Here is an 18,284-nt window from a genome sequence, read left to right as displayed (position 1 = left end):
GATATGTGTGTGTATTAAACACACGGCGCATTCGATGGCGCTTTCCTCTTCCTCACGGGCGGCCTGTCAGGCTCTTTCCACTGCTCCGTTCTCTCTCCTTGCTTTCACCTTTGGCGTGCAGCTGACAGCTTCATACGGGCACTCGCTGATGCCTCTCCCTCGGCGTGTAGCTACCAGCCTCACGCGGGTACCCAGTGGCGCCTCTCCCGCCCTTCCTTCAGGGCTGCGCTGGTCCAGGCTTTTTCCACTGCTCTTGTAATCTCTCCGTGCCCTCTCCCTTGGCGTGCAGCTACCAGCTTCACGCGGGTACCCGGTGGCGCCTCTCCCGCCCTTCCTTCAGGGCTGCGCTGGTCCAGGTTCTCTCACGAGAATGATAACTGGAATTTCGCAAGCTTCACTCGCACTTAACCACACCTCGCCACCTCGTTCCATCTCTCCTCGAGGCACGACCCATGGTTGGTGTTGATGCCTCGGCAAGCCTCCGCCCTGGCTCCCTTGCGAGCCTCCCTCGCAACGCTGCGTCGCAAGCCGAGTCACAAGACTGTGCAAGACTCGAACCAGACTGCACTGCTTGATGTGCGTTAGTGTTTTTAAAACCCAAAAACGTGAACCCCTCCCCTCTGCGCATCTCTTGCGAGAGAAACAACAACCGAAAAACAGACGTCCCACAAATGTCAGGTCATAAACCCTTTTCGCGACCCTCTAACTCCCTTGCTCCCCCTGCGTGGGTCATCCCGAGGCCAGACCCCTCTCCGGATTTGATGGCTGACGTGTTTGTCGAACCGTTGGAAGACAAAGGTGGCTGGGGGAGGTCCTGACGTTTGCAGTTTTTAATGGAATTCCACGTTTTTCCAGATGCCCGGCGTGGAATGTGACGAGTAGTGGGTTGTTTTCATTATTTAATAAAAAAAAAATATATTTTTTGCCTAATTATTCTTAATATGAATTTTTGGAAAAAGGGGCATAAATACAACAGCAGCCCTTGTCCGATTCCCGCTCACGGCCAAAACCAATGACGATTATCTAAACCAATCCTGGGCCTCCCCTAGGTCGACTCAGCCTCAATGAGTACCTGCTGCCGTGTGTAAACATCGCCACTTGTTAGACAAAGGCGGCCATGAGTGGTGCTGGCCTCCCAGACCCTCGGCCTTCATAGGTGCTCGCTAACAGCACTTGCCCCAACAGTATGTTACTGGTTATATGGGGGTCTTTCTATCTATATATATTTAAAGGAGTCGAAACAGATTTTTTTTAATGAAAGGTAAATTTCAAATGAACTTGTTCTAAGCTTTTATCAAATACATCTGTAGGCAAATGCTGTCAGCCAGTGTTTTTGGTTTCAGCTGACTCTCATGCAGATGCATCGCGATGAACTTGCCTTAACCTTCACCCACACCGCAAGTCTTAAAAAAAACATGTTTGGACCTGATCTGTAATCGACTGGTTTTGTGGATCACCCGCATGTACTTGCACGTACCTGACCTGATGCAGTAAGCTATTTCAGTTCATTAAAAAACGACTGCACAAAAAGCCCCATTATATCACTTTTCTTCTGTACTTTGGCTAAATACCACCTCTCATATATCAGATTGACTGTCAAGCGACAATTCTTAAATGTACCCTCTGCTGTGTGTGAAGATGAAAGCCTGAACACTGCCAACCCTCATGGGGACTGTGTGGAAAGATATTCAGCAATTATACATGAAATTTCAATGCGAGGTTCACAATCTTTGAGAAGATGTTATAAGAAATACAAGAGGCTTTGAGAGATTGCTGTCTTTGTGAGTGTGTGAGAACATGTGCGATTGTGTGTGTGTTGCGTTCACGAGTGTGTGTGTGTGTGGAGCGGGAGTGTAGTAGTTAGCTCTGCACTACGAACCTGGCTACTACCCAAATTTGATTCCGCCTCGCAGCCACCAACACCGGTATTGATTATCTGAACCGATCCTGGTCCTCTCCTAGGTTGACTCGGCCTTAAATGAGTACCTGGTGCAGTGTGAAAACATTGGTGGCCGGGTGTAGTGTTGACCACCTCCTTGTGTGCCGTGCCGGCCATCATTGGTGCTGCTCACTAACAGCACTTGCCTCAAAAGTGTGTACAGGCTATAGGGGGAGCTTTGTGTGCATGTATATGGATGTGTCTTTTGTCTCTGTGTGTGCGCGTTAGAGTGTTGTGTACGGAGGAGCATGGCTTCGGATACAAGGGCTCCATATTCCCCCGAATCCACCCCAATTTCACGCTCCAGGCACGGTGACACCACGCACACACAATAACTTGCACACGTGCACCAGTAAGCACCAGTGTGCGCAGACACACGTATCCAAACGCACCCGCATCAGTTGCGTAATACTGTATGGAAGCCACCTGGTCTGTCACTCTACATGAAGCTCCGGGTCTTCTCGGCCACAGTCATGCCCTCGCTTCTCTACGCTTGCAAAACCTGGACCCCTCCAATGGAACATCTGTACCAGTGAGAAACATTCAGGCTGGCCTGCCCATGATCCATCCTGGGTTTAACCAGGCTGGATTGCGTGAGGATCTCACAATTCCTTAAAAGATTTGGACCCATTCCATCAGTGAGCTCCTCATGTAAGCAAGGCTGCGGTGGCTGGGTCAAGTAGCCCGCATGCCCTTAGCAGCATTTGTTTGGCTAGATAGCCAAATATGCCCAAGCACCTCCGATTCACTGCATCTCCGATAAGTACTGTTCACAGCTGTTGTTCACGTGTACGTGTGTGCGCTGTGCGTGTGTTACATGTGTAGTGAGTCACTTCGGAGACACTAGTGCAGTGGAATAACGCGCGCGGGGTTTGCAAGCTGTGTGCATGCATGTGCGAGTTACGGACTAAGTCACTAAGAGGTCGCATCGGGACAGACAGGTGCGACGACAGAGAGCAACGGAAGGGAGACGGCTAATTAAGGCGCATAGAGCAGTGATTGGCTGGTTGCACATGCAGGCGCAGAACAGGCGCCAGGCTGACAAGAGATTGGGACGATAGCGGCGGAGGTGGGGGGTCGCCAGCTTAATCAATGAGAAATTACTAAGGAGGAGGATAAATACGAGAGCGTGAGGCACAGTTGTTGAGTTGGTCGAAGTGAAGACAAGAGTACAGACAAGAAAAGTCCCAAGCCCCGCTGCTCCACACCTCGCCCTCTCCCGTGGTGATGGCTTAACCCCCACGGGTGGCAAGGACGAGGTAGGAGAGGCGAGGGAAGAAAGGCTAGCAGTAGAGAAGCTAGCAGAGTGTATAGTGGAAGGCTAGCAGTAGAGAAGCTATCAGAGTATGTAGTGGTAGGCCAGCAGTGGGGCGAGCGAAGCGAGCAGAGTGTGACAGGCAGACTAGCAGTGGAGAGGCTCGGAGAGTGAGAGCAAGGACAGGCTAGCAGCGGAGAGGCTAGGAGAGTGAGAGAGAACAGGCTAGCAGTGGAGAGGCTAGGAAAGTGAGAGGGAGAGGACAGGCTCGCAGTGGGGAGCCTTGGAGAGAGAGAACAGGCTAGCAGGGGAGAGGATAGCAGAGTGTATGGTGGGAAGCTACCAGAGTGTGTAGCGATAGGCTAGCAGAGGGAGAGAGAGAGCGGAGCGAGCGAAGTGTGGCAGGCGAGCAGCGCAGGCGGGAGAGTTGCGACGGAGTTACATGGTGTTGAACGTGAAGAGTTCTGTTGAATAAAAGGGACACAGGAGAAAAAGAGAGGTGTCCGCGTGAAATAAAAACACTACACTAGTAGTAGGAGGCACTCTAATTTATTCCAGCCATCACAGGCACAGGGGATAACTATATACTTGGTCAGGACAGCCGGCACACTTCCTGACCAACAACGCCGAGGAGGTGAAGACAAAGACATAGCACGACGAGTTCCATTCCAGACGACAGCCCTGACCCAGCGTCGGGACCTCCCTTTTATTTCCCCAGTGTGGCCTGGATCCTTGCTCGGCCACGCCCCCTTCAGGAACCAACCAGAAGGTTCTGGGCTTCACCTCACGTGTCCTTTCTGTCACCTTTACCCTACATCCCTTACCACAGCCTATCACATGACCTGCTAGCCGACCGGGCTGTTACGTCCTCAAATGCCCTTTCTTTGCAAGCAACCAGTGCTACGCACCCTAGTGACCCATTCTATGTCATTGCATGCCCAGCTGGCAGACCGGGCGATTACACCTACAAATCCCCCTCTCTGCCAGTAACCAGTGATACGCACCTTAGTGACCCATTTTATGTTACTACATCACCCCCTTCTGTGAAAAGAAACCAGCCGTCCCGGCTGACCTCCATACCTCACGTAGCGGGATAATAACAACCAACAACAACTCCAACAGCAACAACAATAACTGTCATGCCCCTCGTGAGTCAATTCACAACAATAAAAACTATCCGGAATGATAGAATGTAGAAAAAAAAATGAGCAACACATGGCAATAAACCTAGTCCCCAGAATATATACAACACCCAATGACCATCAGCATGCCACAGCCCATGAGCTCAGGAAGGACCCCAGTTCAACCAGTAGCCACAGCCTGGCTCGCGTCTGTGACTACCCGCCAGATGGCATTGGAATAAATAAGACAACTGAAGGCGGGTTATTTAAAACGGACAGTTCTGGAACGGGTCCTCGTCGCCGGTCCCCCAGGCGGGACAAATGTGGGCCCCCCGGGGACCCCGGGGACGACTTGAAAATGGGCTAATGGGCGCAGCCCCTCCTGGGAAGAAGAAGAAGAGGAAGCGGGTGCCGGTCGTTCCGCCCTCCTTAGCCGGCTTTAAGATGGCTCAACTGGTGGTTCCGCATGTGTCAGGTGCTGGGATCCTGTTGGCGGAGGAACAAAAATCCGCCGAGGCACAACTTCCGCGGTCGCACGCCCGGGCTCATCGGACACATCAGACACCCGGCCTTCAGGTAGTGGGGATGAAACGACCTCGCAAGGTGGGAAATAAAGTTTCAGCCATGACAGGTGCCCATACCAACGCCTGCGACCGACCTGGATTCGTACGCATTGCGGCCTCATGACCTCAATCAGCTTAACCGTGCCCGCCATGGCTTATGCAATTTAGGGGACGTGCCCAGGGGCACCTGGGGGCAATGCAGCCATGTTTTGTCCCCAGGTTTCCATGGATTTCCAGATTCCAGGAGCCCCGCAAGCTTTTCATTGGCGGCCTGCTGCTTGGCCGAATTTCCTCGGGATGCCTCCCATGCTTCCGTCAGTTGCATGAGAGTACTGTGCATAGGTCCGGGCACAGCAACCTTTTTATTCGGCTCAATATTCAATTGGGCCTCAATGGGGGGGGGGGGGGGGTCACATTTTCTCCCATATGTTATGGGTTCCGGAGACACTTTGTAAATGCAACTTCTTTATTACAATACACCACTCCAACAGTCCTGATACACTGTTACAGCCTAGGGACACAGCCCACTTCTAGCGAGCCTGACTCTGGCTACGCTCTCGGGTCCTCCGGCTATATTTACCCTAGGGGAGTCTACCTGACCCGACCCAGCCAAGGTGCGGGTCTAGACTCTGGCTTCCTCGGACCTCGCCCTTACAAGGGCGTAGAGCCGGGAGTCCCAGAGTCCCACCACTGGCCCTCACAGCATCTCGGCCCTTATAAGGACAAGCGGGGCGAGGGGGTCCAGGGTCCTAAGCTGGCTGGTCTTCGTACTTCGGCTGCGACTGGTCCCGATTGGCTGGGGAGGTCCCCTTTTATGCCCCTTTGCCCATTGAGGGGTGGCGTTGCATGGGATCGTGGATCCCCCGCAGCCCCCCTGTTGGTGGCGCTGAGGGGATTAGCTGTCTGGGGTCCTGAGCCCCAGCAGCCCCTCCTCTCTTGGGCTGGCATGGCAGCCCCTCCCCTGGCGGTACGGGGTACCCTTGCAGATGGGCCCGTCTACCACTGCCGGTAAGCGTGGCCCATCTACGGCACTACACATACATAAGGAAAAAGGGGGAGAACCCGGTAGAGGCATGAAGGGCCATTATGTATGCCGCGATAACACCCGGAATGTGTAAATCCAAATCAGACTGGGCCTCGTTAAATTGTTGGCACAGCATGGACGTGAGATTCGTGTGCAATCGCTCTACCATTCTGCCAGTCTAGGGATGGTCGGGCAAAGTCCGGATTTTATTTGTGCCAAACGAATCGCATACCTCCTTGAACAACTTGGAAGAAAATTTCCAGCCCTGGTCCGTAAGGAGACGTTCCGGGGCCCCTTTATCCACCACATACCCATTAAGGAACGCGTCCGTGATGGATGCAGCTGATTGATCCGGCAAAGGCCATGCTACCGGCCACCGGGACAGGTACTCCACCTCGATGAGCAAAAATGTATTTCCCCTCAGAGTGGTAGAAAATGGCCTGAGTATGTCGAGGGCAACGAGCTCATTAACACGGGACACCTCGATAGACTGCAAGGGTGGTCGGGCCTGCCTCGGCGGGGGTTTCCGGCGAGCGCATTCAGCACATCCCTTCAGCATATTATGGACATCCTCCGACATCCTGGGCCAAAAGAAGTTGCGCTTCAAGGTTGCTAAGGTATTTTGTACCTCAAGGTGCATCAACCGCACATGTACAGTCCGCGTGACTCTACCCCGCAGAGCAGTCGCAACGACGATGCAGTAATGCTGCATCTCCACGTCCTACCTCATTAGCAACCCATCCTGGAGGACCACGAGGGACATTCTCTGATGTTCTTTTCTACCCCCCGCCTTTTCGATGTGGCGCCGCAATTTAAATAGGGAGGCATCCTCCACCTGGAGGCGCCCCCACTCCGCGTGCGCGAGACCAATTGTGTTATCACACGTGACGGCCGCTGTGGGTGGTGGAGCATCCATAGACGCTATGACGGTGCTCGGCAATCCTGCACCTGCAGGTTTACAACGTCCGGCACCCATCAAACACACGCACTGGCTCTTCGGCGGCAATCGCGACAGCGCGTCCACGTTACAGTGGCGTATACCTTTCCTGTAGGTGACTGTAAACGAATAGTCCTGCACAATCTCTAACCATTGGGAGAACTGCCCGGATGGCTGTTCAACTCACAGCGCATATTGAAGAGCTACGTGATCCGTGCATACCACAAACTGTCTACCATAAAGGTACGGACGGTATTGCTGCACAAGTTAACAATAGCCAATAATTTGCGGCATGTCACACAATAACGCTGCTCTGCGAGGGACAATACATGGCTCCCATAAGTGACTACGCTCACCACCCCATTCACCACCTGAGACAACACAGCGTCGATTCCGGTGTCACTGGCGTCCGTGTCCAGTACTAATGGTAAGGAAAAATCAGGGTACCGAAGGGGAGGTGCGTTTACAAGGCCGTCGCGCAGAGCAACAAATGCAGCCTCCTCCCCCCACCAAAATTTTTGGCCTTTTGCAGTGAGAGCGTGGAGCGGTTTCGCGATCGCAAACCCAGGCACGAAGCGGCATTAATACGACGTGAACTCAACAAAACTGCGGACTTCACTCGCCGATGTGGGGGTTGGCCACGTGCGCACGCAAGCAGTTTTGTCGGGGTCTGTGGCTATCCCAGACTCGCTAACAATGTGACCCAAGTAGCGAACCGACTTTTGCAAAAGGTGACATTTCTGTGGTTTGAACTTGAGATTGACCGCCCGCATATTGACAAACACTGATCACAACCGCTGCAGGTGTTCCTGGAAGTGTGGCCAAAGACGATCACGTCGTCCAAATAGATCAGGCACAAATCCCATTGGAGTCCCGATAGCACTAACTCCATAAGTTACTGGAGTGTGGCTGGAGCCAAGTGAAGGCCCAACGCGGTTTTTGGTTTGGAACTCTCATCGAGAGGCAATTTCCAAAACCCTGACAAGTCCAGGGTGGAGAAAATCCACGCACCCGACAGGGCATCCAATGAATCGTTCATCCGTGTGAGCGGGTACGCATCTGCCATGGAGACTTTATTTAGTTTGCAGAAATCTACGCAAAATCGCAAACTCCTGTCCTGCTTCTTTACAAGGACAATGGGAGCTCCCCACGGACTCGTGGAAGGGGAAATGATATCAGCGGCCAACATCTCGTCGACCGCCTGGCGAACATGGTCCTTCTCCTTCAGACAAATTCTATATGGCGTACGGGGGCGGCGCTACCCGTATCAATATGGTTATGCATCAGGGACGTGCGGCCAATGTCGTATTTGCCCTTACTGAAAACGTCCGAGAATTCCCGGAGCAGGACACGCAACTCACCCCTCTGCTCGCTAGACAAATCCAGACTCTCGGAACATAGTGCATCCATCCACGACTCCTCCGCCCCCCCTCCCCGCTCCACTGCAGCGACGACCTGAGCGGTCACATCGCTGGTCTCCCCACAACACGTGGCCATCGCGTGGGCCAAAACCGTACCCGCCTGTATCACCGTGGCACCCAGGCCATAATTCAACACCTGAAGGAAGGGTTCCTGGTCCCCCCTTACTATCGTCTGGGCCCCCACTAATGTAAGACCCTGAACCGCTTTGAAGGGGTTAAAATAATCTCTCCCGCGGTGACTTCCCGATCGAGCTGTGCACCGGGGGGGGGGGGGGGGGGGGGGCGGGGGGAACTGTAACTGTTTTTCTCACCAGGGCCTGAACCGTGGTGTTGGCCATACATAACCGAGTTGGGGATGATATAAATGCCAATTGACGCCCCAATGGCAGCTCAAAACACTCCTGGTCTACCAAAATCTTAAGAGGCATTCTTCTCAGAAAATCAGTCCCCAACAAACAGGGCACTGTTAACGACTTAGAAACCAACACCGGGCCTGTCATTTCAATATCGCCAATACGCGCTGTCGCCGATATTTGGCCCACAATACCTGAACTCCCGCCATTTGCGGCGACACTTGAACTACCCACTGTACTAAGACAACTCAATTTCGGTGGCAAGGTTCTGTAAATAAACTCCAAAATGATGGTAGCGGATGCTCCTGTATCGATGAGCACCCGCACCTCAACACCTTTCACAGTCCCAGCAACAGCGGACGATCCCGCTGCCGCTGCTACGATACGGTGTGCTAGCACGGTCCACTGCCCCGGACGCAGCGGCCATCCACCACTCGCCAAAACCCGACTTTCACGCGCCACGACACGACAAGGAGCGGCGATGTGCGAACCCGACACGGTCTGAGATGAAGATGCGTGAAGTGACTGTGTCAGCCGGATGTATGATGCGCCGCAACTCGCCTTTGGGCTTGAAGGAGTGGAGATCGTCAGGGTGGAAGACGGCAAAGGTGTGAAGAACTGTCCCTGGTCGGCGCTGCATCCTTTAGAGATGTGGCCCCACAGGCCACACTTAAAACAGGTGACAGGGGCCCTCCATGGTGGAGGGAAGGTTCCACCCTGTTGTTCCCGCTTGCGTCGCTGTCCCATGTCGTCTTTCCCATGTGAACTCCTGGCTAGCGATGCACAGACTTGAGGGGGCTCCAAACTCTCCGTTTCGTCCACTTCTCCCGAAGGGCCTGCACAAGTGGCCACCCCGACTCGCCGTCGCATGTTACAATGGGCTTGGATGCATCGAGCCACCTTAATCGAAGTCAGGTTGTCCTCCTCCGTGGCAGGCAGAAAAACGTCGATCTTCTGGGCCAACATCAACAACCTCTCCAGTACCAGAGAGTCCAGACCCGCCTGCTCCATCTTCGGATATGCGGCTTGGGCTAGCGACATCAGTGCGCTGTGACAGGCGAGGGGCGTCTCAGCCTCTTCCCATCTTCGCATCACGAACTTTTGGTGCGCATTGGACGGCGGATCGAAAATTGCCGCCATTTGGGCGTACGCTTATGACAGCATTGCCCTGTCCGCTGGGGGTACAGCATAAAACGCCACCAAGGCGTTGTCATCAAGGGTAGTGGGAAGAGCTCGCAGCGCCTCTGCATCTGTCCATCCCGCAAGCGCACATGTAGTGGCGAAACGTCACTGTAAAACCGCCCAGTCACCCCGCTGCAGCAGCAAACTTCCTCACGAAAGGCAGCTGTCATCTTGGTTCTTTCAGTAAAGTCACGTAGAATGGAAATAATAAAATAATAAAAATAAAACATAATAAAATAATTCTCACGACGTTTCGGCCACAACGCAAGCAGCCGTCCTCAGGTGAAGAACAGGTCTGTCGAGAAGACAGTCTGAATGACAACCCCAGGCTTGGAGCGTCTTTTTTAAGCTGGGTTGGAGGGTGGGAGAGCGCCTTGACAAAATAATTTGCATATCAAGAGGAATTTAGCATATTTATGGGAAATGCAGATTCGCGATTAGTACTACTTGTGAAATGCGTAGGAGGTTTGGCGAGGGGTTTAAAGTCATTATGCCCGTGCATTATGCAGGATTAGCAGCATCAAAGGGAGGAGGTAGGGGTAGCATTAATAAAGAGAAGGAATGTTAATAGTATGTATCTGCAGTAACTAAACCACCACGTAAACAACTAAAGTATAAATTACATAGTATCAGCAGTATACTAAATATACTCTTCAATAAGCTGAGCTACTAACAGTAAGTAATACATTACAATTCTACGTCGCAAAAAATATAATATGCTTCCAGCTAAACTTTATTCTCTTACATCACACGGGTATACCCCGTACTATATACTGCCATAGACAAACCCAACATTACATTCTATACTGTATTATTATAATACACCACTCTATACCTTATACATTGTAATATTACACTATGTATTATTCTACCTACCCTACTGTATATCACACTGCTGTATATTCACCATACAATTACAATACTATATATTACTTTTTACATTGTATAAAACATTACAATTGTATACTATTTATTATTATACAATCAGCTATACACTATACCATTGGCCGTCGCGTGAAAGATACTATGAGGAAGCAACGAAATATGTCAATGGGAGAGTGGTGATAGGAAACTTGCAGCGGAGCAAAGAATCCATTCCCTGCGGAGAATACAAGATATATAGTCAATGCCAGTGAGTGGACTGCCGTCTGAAAGTCACCGTAAACGTGAATACAATCAGTTAAGATCCGAAATGGTTTATTACGTCCATCCAAGGCAGCTGCTTCTTAAGGGACGGCACCACCGGGCGAGATGTCGGCGACAAATCGAATTTGGCAGGAAGCGATTCCCGCCCGCTCGACAAAATGGCGGCTGCCCGCGCGGGCTGCAGCTCCGCCGTTTTCCGCGCTTTGTCGACGGCGACAGCGGGGCCGTCTCCTCCACCTCGAGCTGCGCAAAAGCGCTGCCGCCGCGGACAGCAGATCCGCGAGGCACGCGTTGCGCACACGCCGTCGTCCTCTAGACGGCAGCAGCGCGGTGTCGTTGTTCCTTTCCCCCTGCTCCGCTGGAATCGCCTCCTCAGGACCATTCTCCGGGGTCCCGGATTTCAGGGCTGTCTGGGGAATCACTTCCCCGTCATCTTCTTTGTCCGAGGCCACCAGGGTAAGAGCTTTTCTTTATCTATGACTCAAGACATTATAACCTATTAAATGTACTTTTCCCCCTAAATCTATGCATATAAAAGGGAAACTTGTGAATATGTGTGTCTGTTCAAGATGTTTAGCATACTTCCCGACATGTAACATACTTGAAATTTGCCATGTGGGTATTTTCCAGACTGTACACCATGCAAAAATTATAAAAATAGACTTTGGTATTTTTTTGGGGGTGGGGGGGGGGGGGGCGCAATAATGCATATTTTTTGCACGGCATGTGAGCTGTGACGTCACATTGTTCATGTCACCCGTGCATGTGTAGTGCTTAGCGCGCTGCGCTACGAATCCGGCGACCCGAGTTAGATTACCGCTCACGGCCACCACCAGTGACGATTATTTCCACTGGTCCTGGGCCTCCCCTAGGTCGACTCAGCGAGTAACTGGTGTGGTGTGTGAACATCGCCACTGGGGGGACAAAGGCGGCCGGGTGTGGTGCTGGCCACCCACCCCCTCGTGTACCGTGCCGGCCGTCATAGGTGCTCGCTAACAGCACTTGCCCCCTACAGTCTCACAGGCTACACAGGGGATCTTTGTCTTTATCCTGTGTGTGTGGGGGGGGGGGGGGCAGCGACTGCGTAGCTAATTCACGCACTGCGCTACGAACCCGGCGACCCGAGTTCGATTCCCGCTCGCGGCCACCACCGGTGACGATTATTTGAACCGGTCCTGGGCCTCCCCTAGGTCGACTCAGCCTTAAACGAGTAACTGGTGTGGTGTGTGAACATAGCCACTGGGGAAACAAAGACGGCTGGGCGTGGTGAGTCCAAGTCCCGGGCGAAGCCGGGTAGTAAAGCTAGTATAAAATGAAAGAGAAAAATATGTTTTTCTTTATCTTTTACACTTCTGGCACCAAATGTAGTGAGTCACTTCGGAGAGACTAGTAGTAGGAGGCACTCTCATTTATTCCAGCCATCACAGGCACATGGGACGTAGCCCGACGGGTTCCATTCCAGACGAAAGCCCTGACCCAGCGTCGGGACCTCCCTTTTATCCCCCCAGCGTGGCCTGGCTCTGCCCTCGGCCACGTCCCCTTCTGGAAGCTACCAGAAGGTTCTGGGCTTCACCTCACGTGTCCCCTCTATCACATTTACCCTACATTCCTTACCCCGGCCTTTCACTTGACCTGCTAGTCGACCGGGCTGCTCCGCCCTCAAATGCCCCTTCTCTGCCAGCAACCAGTGCTACTCACCCTAGTGACTCATTCTATGTCATTGCATGCCCTGCTGTCAGACCGGGCTACTACACCCACAAATCCCCCTCTCTGCCAGTAACCAGCGCTACGCGCCTTAGTGACCCATTCTATGTTACTACAAATGTGTATACACTAAAAGTTGGAGGCACTTCTTTATTAATGTAGTGACATATAATTGGTCACGTAGCAGCATAGTGCTGGCTGCTGGCAGGGAAGGGGATCTGCAGCTGCAGCAGCTCTGACTGACAGCAGGGCACGTGGTAGGGGAAAGGTTACAGAAGGGGCACATCGAGAACCCGCTAGTGGGTTCCAGAAGGGGGGTGTGGCTTGGGCAGAGCCAGGCCACGCTGACAGTATCAGAAGGCCATGGGAGGGGACCTCGGGGCTGTCGTTTGGAATGGGATCCCTGTCGTTGCTGTTGAAGATTGTCTCCACCGTCGCTGTCGTCTCGTCGCCTTCGTCGCTGTCATCTTCACCTGATATTGCGCTGCTAGATGGTAGTTGCTCTGTCTCGGTTCAGCGCCGTCAGTGTTAGATGGCTAGTGTTCTGAATAGGCTAGCAACTTACGTCAAGTTGAGTATAAGCGAAAGAGGGAGAGAAGAGTGTGTATCAGCGTAAGGTGTGTATTGTGCAGAGGGTGCTCGATTTAATAAAAGAACTGCCTCCAAGAACTTGCGTCTCCAAGTAAGTCACTACATTAACAAGCACCATTTTGACACTTTTATAATAAGTCCATCTATGGTCAGCGATGTTAGTCAGGACAGTTGGTAAGCTGCCTGACTGGTGACGCCCCGAGATGGTAAAGACGGAGACGACGACAAGAAGGATGGTGAAGAACGATGGGAAGAATGGCGAAGACTTCAGCAGCACGACAGGGATCCCACTCCATACGACAGTCCCAAGGTCCCCTCCAGGGGCCCTTCTTATACTGTCAGCATGGCGTGGCTCTGCCCCGGCCACGCCCCCTTTCTAGAACCTACCAGCGGGTTGCTGGTGTGCCCCTTCTGTGACCTTTCCCATAGATTCCCCCCCCTGGTGTATAACCTGGTCTGCTGACGTCAGGGCTGCCAAAGCAGCAGATCTTTTCCCTGCCAGCAGCCAGCGCTATGCTGCTACAATACTATTTATCTATGCCACTACACATGTGTAATGACAGGGTGACACCTGCTGGCCTAGAAGGGGAATCACGGGTACGGTTAAGAAACAACCAATCAGAGAAAGTGTATCTGGGGCAAAGGTAAAAGGTGGGGTTAGCTGAGAAACTCCTGGAACCTGCTTGAAGGTTCCACGAGAGCGCGTGGCCGAAGCCACGCCTACGGGGATATAAGGGGAGCGGACCCAGGGATCGAAGCTCGTGTGTGGAGTCTTGGGTCCTGGCTGCGTCGCTGCTCGCCGACATCTCTCTCCATCGTCCGGCCGCGTGAAAGATCTCCTGCGTGGTTTCCATCGTTGTCATCGTCATGCCGCCAGCCAGTGAGGGCGATGGGACCACGCCGAGTGAGCGGCTGTGTGTAGCCAGTAGAGACATTAATACCTAGTGTTGTACTCAGTGTGAGGAAGAATAAGTGTTGGCCTGTGTTGTGCCCAGTGTGAGTAATAATGAAGAACTACCCTCTACACAACGTGTCGCGGAAGTCCCTCATTACACATGTATACGCGCGTGTGTGTGTGTGTGTGCACGTAGGGTGGAGACTTCACCCAGAATAATGGCATGGTGGCTTGTCCATCGATGGCAGGACGTTCCGCAACGAGAACTTCATACTCAAGCACACAGGGCCCGGGAAGCAGCATGCGCTAACACACACCAACTTACATGCGCTCATCACGGTAATACACACCTTCGTATGCACCAATACGCGCGTGCTACTGAACACATTAACACACATGGTATAACACGTCGGCTTTCGCGACCAATATTCATAATGAAGGTTTTTGGGTTAGATCGCGTGAGTATAAATGTGTCGTTACCCTCCACCACCCGACACACCCAATAAGTAAGGGATTTGCCACGTAAACAAACGTCAATTACATCTAGCATCATCAATGCTGCTGGACGTAATTACCAGCGAAACGTCGTACTCAAATTTTAAATGTTGTGGATTTACTCTGCAACACACCAGTGGGCTTAAGTAGTAACTAATTGGCGTTTGTTTACGTGACAATCCCTTACTAATTGGCTGTGGCGGATGGTGCAGGATTACGACACATTTATACTTATGCAATCTAACCTAAAAACCTTAATGAACATTGACACACTAGAAGGGAAGTAATAAAATAATAAAAATGAAACACAATAAAATAATTCTCACGACGTTTCGGCCACAACGCAAGCAGCCGTCCTCAGGTGAAAACCAGGTCCGTCGAGGCGACAGAAACTGAATGAAACAGCACACGAGCTTGGAGCATATATATAAGCTGGGCGCCTTGACAAAGGAATTTGCATATCAAGAGGAATTTAGCATATTTATGGGAAATGCAGGAATGTGATTAGTACTACATATGCATGTGCATTATGCAGGATTAACAGCATCAAAGGGAGCTGCAGTTTGTTGCTGCTGCAGTTGCTGCTGCAGTTGCTGCTGCTGCTGCAGTTGCTGCCTTATCCAATTTAATATAACATTATGTATTATTCTACCCACCCTAATGTGTATCACACTGCTATATATTTACTATACAATTACGACACCATACATTACTCTGCACACTGCACCAAGCATACAAATGCCACACTATCTGCCACTATACACTGTACCATTGACCGTCGTGTCAATGGGTGAGTGGTGGTAGGAAACTTGCAGCGGAGCAAAGAATCCATTCCCTGCGGAGAATACAATGCCAGTGAGTGGAACGCGGTCTGAAAGTCACCGTAAACGTGAACACAATCAGTTAAGATCCGAAATGGTTTATTTCGTCCTTCCAATGATTGCTAAGCCAGAATCCATCTCGGTTGAAATTGTCTCTGTGTTTGTGTAACGGGTTCCGGAGACACTTGTAGATGTAACTTCTTTATTACAATACAACACTCCAACAGTCCTGGTACTCTGCTACAGCTTAGGTACACAGCCTAGCTACACAGCCTAGATACTCTACTCTGGCTACGCTCCGGAACTCGCCCTCACAAGGTCGTAGCGTCGGGAGTTCCAGAGTCCCAGCGCTGGCTCTCACAGCATCCCAGGGTCTTCAGATGGCTGGTCGTGGGTCTTGGGTCTTGAGTTACAACTGGGCCCCGATCGTCCAGGGAGCTCTCCTTTTATGCCTGGTCCAACGAGGGGTGGGGCCGTGTGCGCCACCAGACATCCCACAGAGCACACACAGCCCCCCCCCCGTTGGCGGCGCCCAGAGGCTTAAGCGTCTGGACCCCCTGGGAACCCAGCGCCTGGCGCCCAGGGGATTACGCGTCTGGACCCACCTGGGAACCCAGAGCCTACAGCAGCCCCTCCCTTCTTATGTCACTACATTTGTATATGTGGATCGCCTCATGAATGAATCTCTCATGATAGCCAGATGGCTTGCAGAGAACCTCTGTCTTGGAGAAGTCAATGTCATGTGAGCCCACTGAATTGTAACAGTGATCTGCCACGGCTGAGGTGTTTGTCCTACCGTGTTTCAGGTCTGCTTTATGCTCACGGATGCGGTCCGAGACATGCCGTTTGGTTTCTCCAATGTAACTGCTACCACAGAGGCAACTTAGTTTGTAGTAGTAGCAGTTACATTGGAGAAACCAAACGGCATGTCTCGGACCGCATCCATGAACATAAAGCAGACCTGAAACACGGTAGGACAAACACCTCAGCCGTGGCAGATCACTGTTACAATTCAGTGGGCTCACATGACATTGACTTCTCCAAGACAGAGGTTCTCTGCAAGCCATCTGGCTATCATGAGAGATTTGTTCATGAGGCGATCCACATATACAAACACAGAGACAATTTCAACCGAGAAGATGGATTCTGGCTTAGCAATCATTGGAAGGACGAAATAAACCATTTTGGATCTTAACTGGTTGTGTTCACGTTTACGGTGACTTTCAGACCGCGTTCCACTCACTGGCATTGTATTCTCCGCAGGGAATGGATTCTTTGCTCCGCTGCAAGTTTCCTACCACCACTCACCCATTGACACGACGGTCAATGGTACAGTGTATAGTGGCAGATAGTGTGGCATTTGTATGCTTGGTGCAGTGTGCAGAGTAATGTATGGTGTCGTAATTGTATAGTAAATATATAGCAGTGTGATACACATTAGGGTGGGTAGAATAATACATGTTATATTAAAATGGATAAGGCAGCAACTGCAGCAGCAGCAGCAGCAGCAGCAACTGCAGCAGCAGCAACTGCAGCAGCAGCAACTGCAGCAGCAGCATCAACTGCAGCAGCAACAAACTGCAGCTCCCTTTGATGCTGTTAATCCTGCATAATGCACATGCATATGTAGTACTAATCACATTCCTGCATTTCCCATAAATATGCTAAATTCCTCTTGATATGCAAATTCCTTTGTCAAGGCGCCCAGCTTATATATATGCTCCAAGCTCGTGTGCTGTTTCATTCAGTTTCTGTCGCCTCGACGGGCCTGGTTTTCACCTGAGGACGGCTGCTTGCGTTGTGGCCGAAACGTCGTGAGAATTATTTTATTGTTTTTATTTTTATTATTTTATTACTTCCCTTTTACGTGACTTTACCGAAAGAACCAAGAAGATGAATCCCTGCAGTCACGAAAGCTTTAAATCGAAATTGACACACTAATATACAGTGTACGTGTGTGTGTCTAGAATGTTGTGTGTATATATATTTAATTCTGTCTGTGCATGTAGGGAGCGATAGTGCAGTGGTTAGCGCACTGTACTACGAATCTCGAGTTCGATTCCCGCTCATGGCCAACATCAGTGGTAGCGAATATGTGAATATTCCAGGGCATCCTCTAGGTCAACTAAGCCTTCAATGAGGGGCTGATGCAGTGTGCAAAAATCAGCATTGGGGAGATAAAAATTGGCTCGGTTTGGTGCTGGCGACTTACTCCCTCATGTGCCGTGCTGGCTTTCATAGGTGCTCGCTAACAGCACTTGTCCCAACAGTCTGTTACAGGCTTTATAATGAGTCTAAACAGATTTTTTTATGAAAGATAAACTTAAAATGTACTTGTTCAAAGTTGTTATTATCAAATACATCTGTAGGCAAGTGCTGTCAGCCAGTGTTTTTGCTTTTCAGCTGACGCTCATGCGGATGAATCGCGATGAACTTGCCCTAATCTGCACCCAATCGCATGTATTCAAAACATTTTTGGGCCAGATCTGTAATCGACCGGTTTTGTGGACCACCCGCATGTACTTGCACATACCTGACCTGATGAAGTAAGCTATTTCAGTCCATTAAAAAACGACTGCACACAAAGTCCCATTATATTACTTTCTTCTGTACTTTGGCTAAATACCACCTCTCATATGAACCTTGTGGTGGTACCCGGGGGTACCATAGTACCCCGGCTCTTGCATAATGTCCGTGATGCAGTCATTTTTAGTCTGTTGGTCGGCGATGCGGAAATCGACTCATCTCGACGAGCTGTACACGATACACTATGGTGCATACGAGCGTTCAGGGTTTCAGCGCAATCGTCCTCGCTGCGTTTCGACATCACGGAGTAG

This window comes from Lethenteron reissneri, chromosome 2 (genome assembly GCF_015708825.2).
Source record: "Lethenteron reissneri isolate LAM-NWPU_2019-01 chromosome 2, ASM1570882v1, whole genome shotgun sequence".
NCBI lineage: Eukaryota > Metazoa > Chordata > Hyperoartia > Petromyzontiformes > Petromyzontidae > Lethenteron > Lethenteron reissneri.
The sequence above is the reverse complement of the archived record's forward strand: the minus strand, read 5'-3'. Positions refer to the sequence as shown.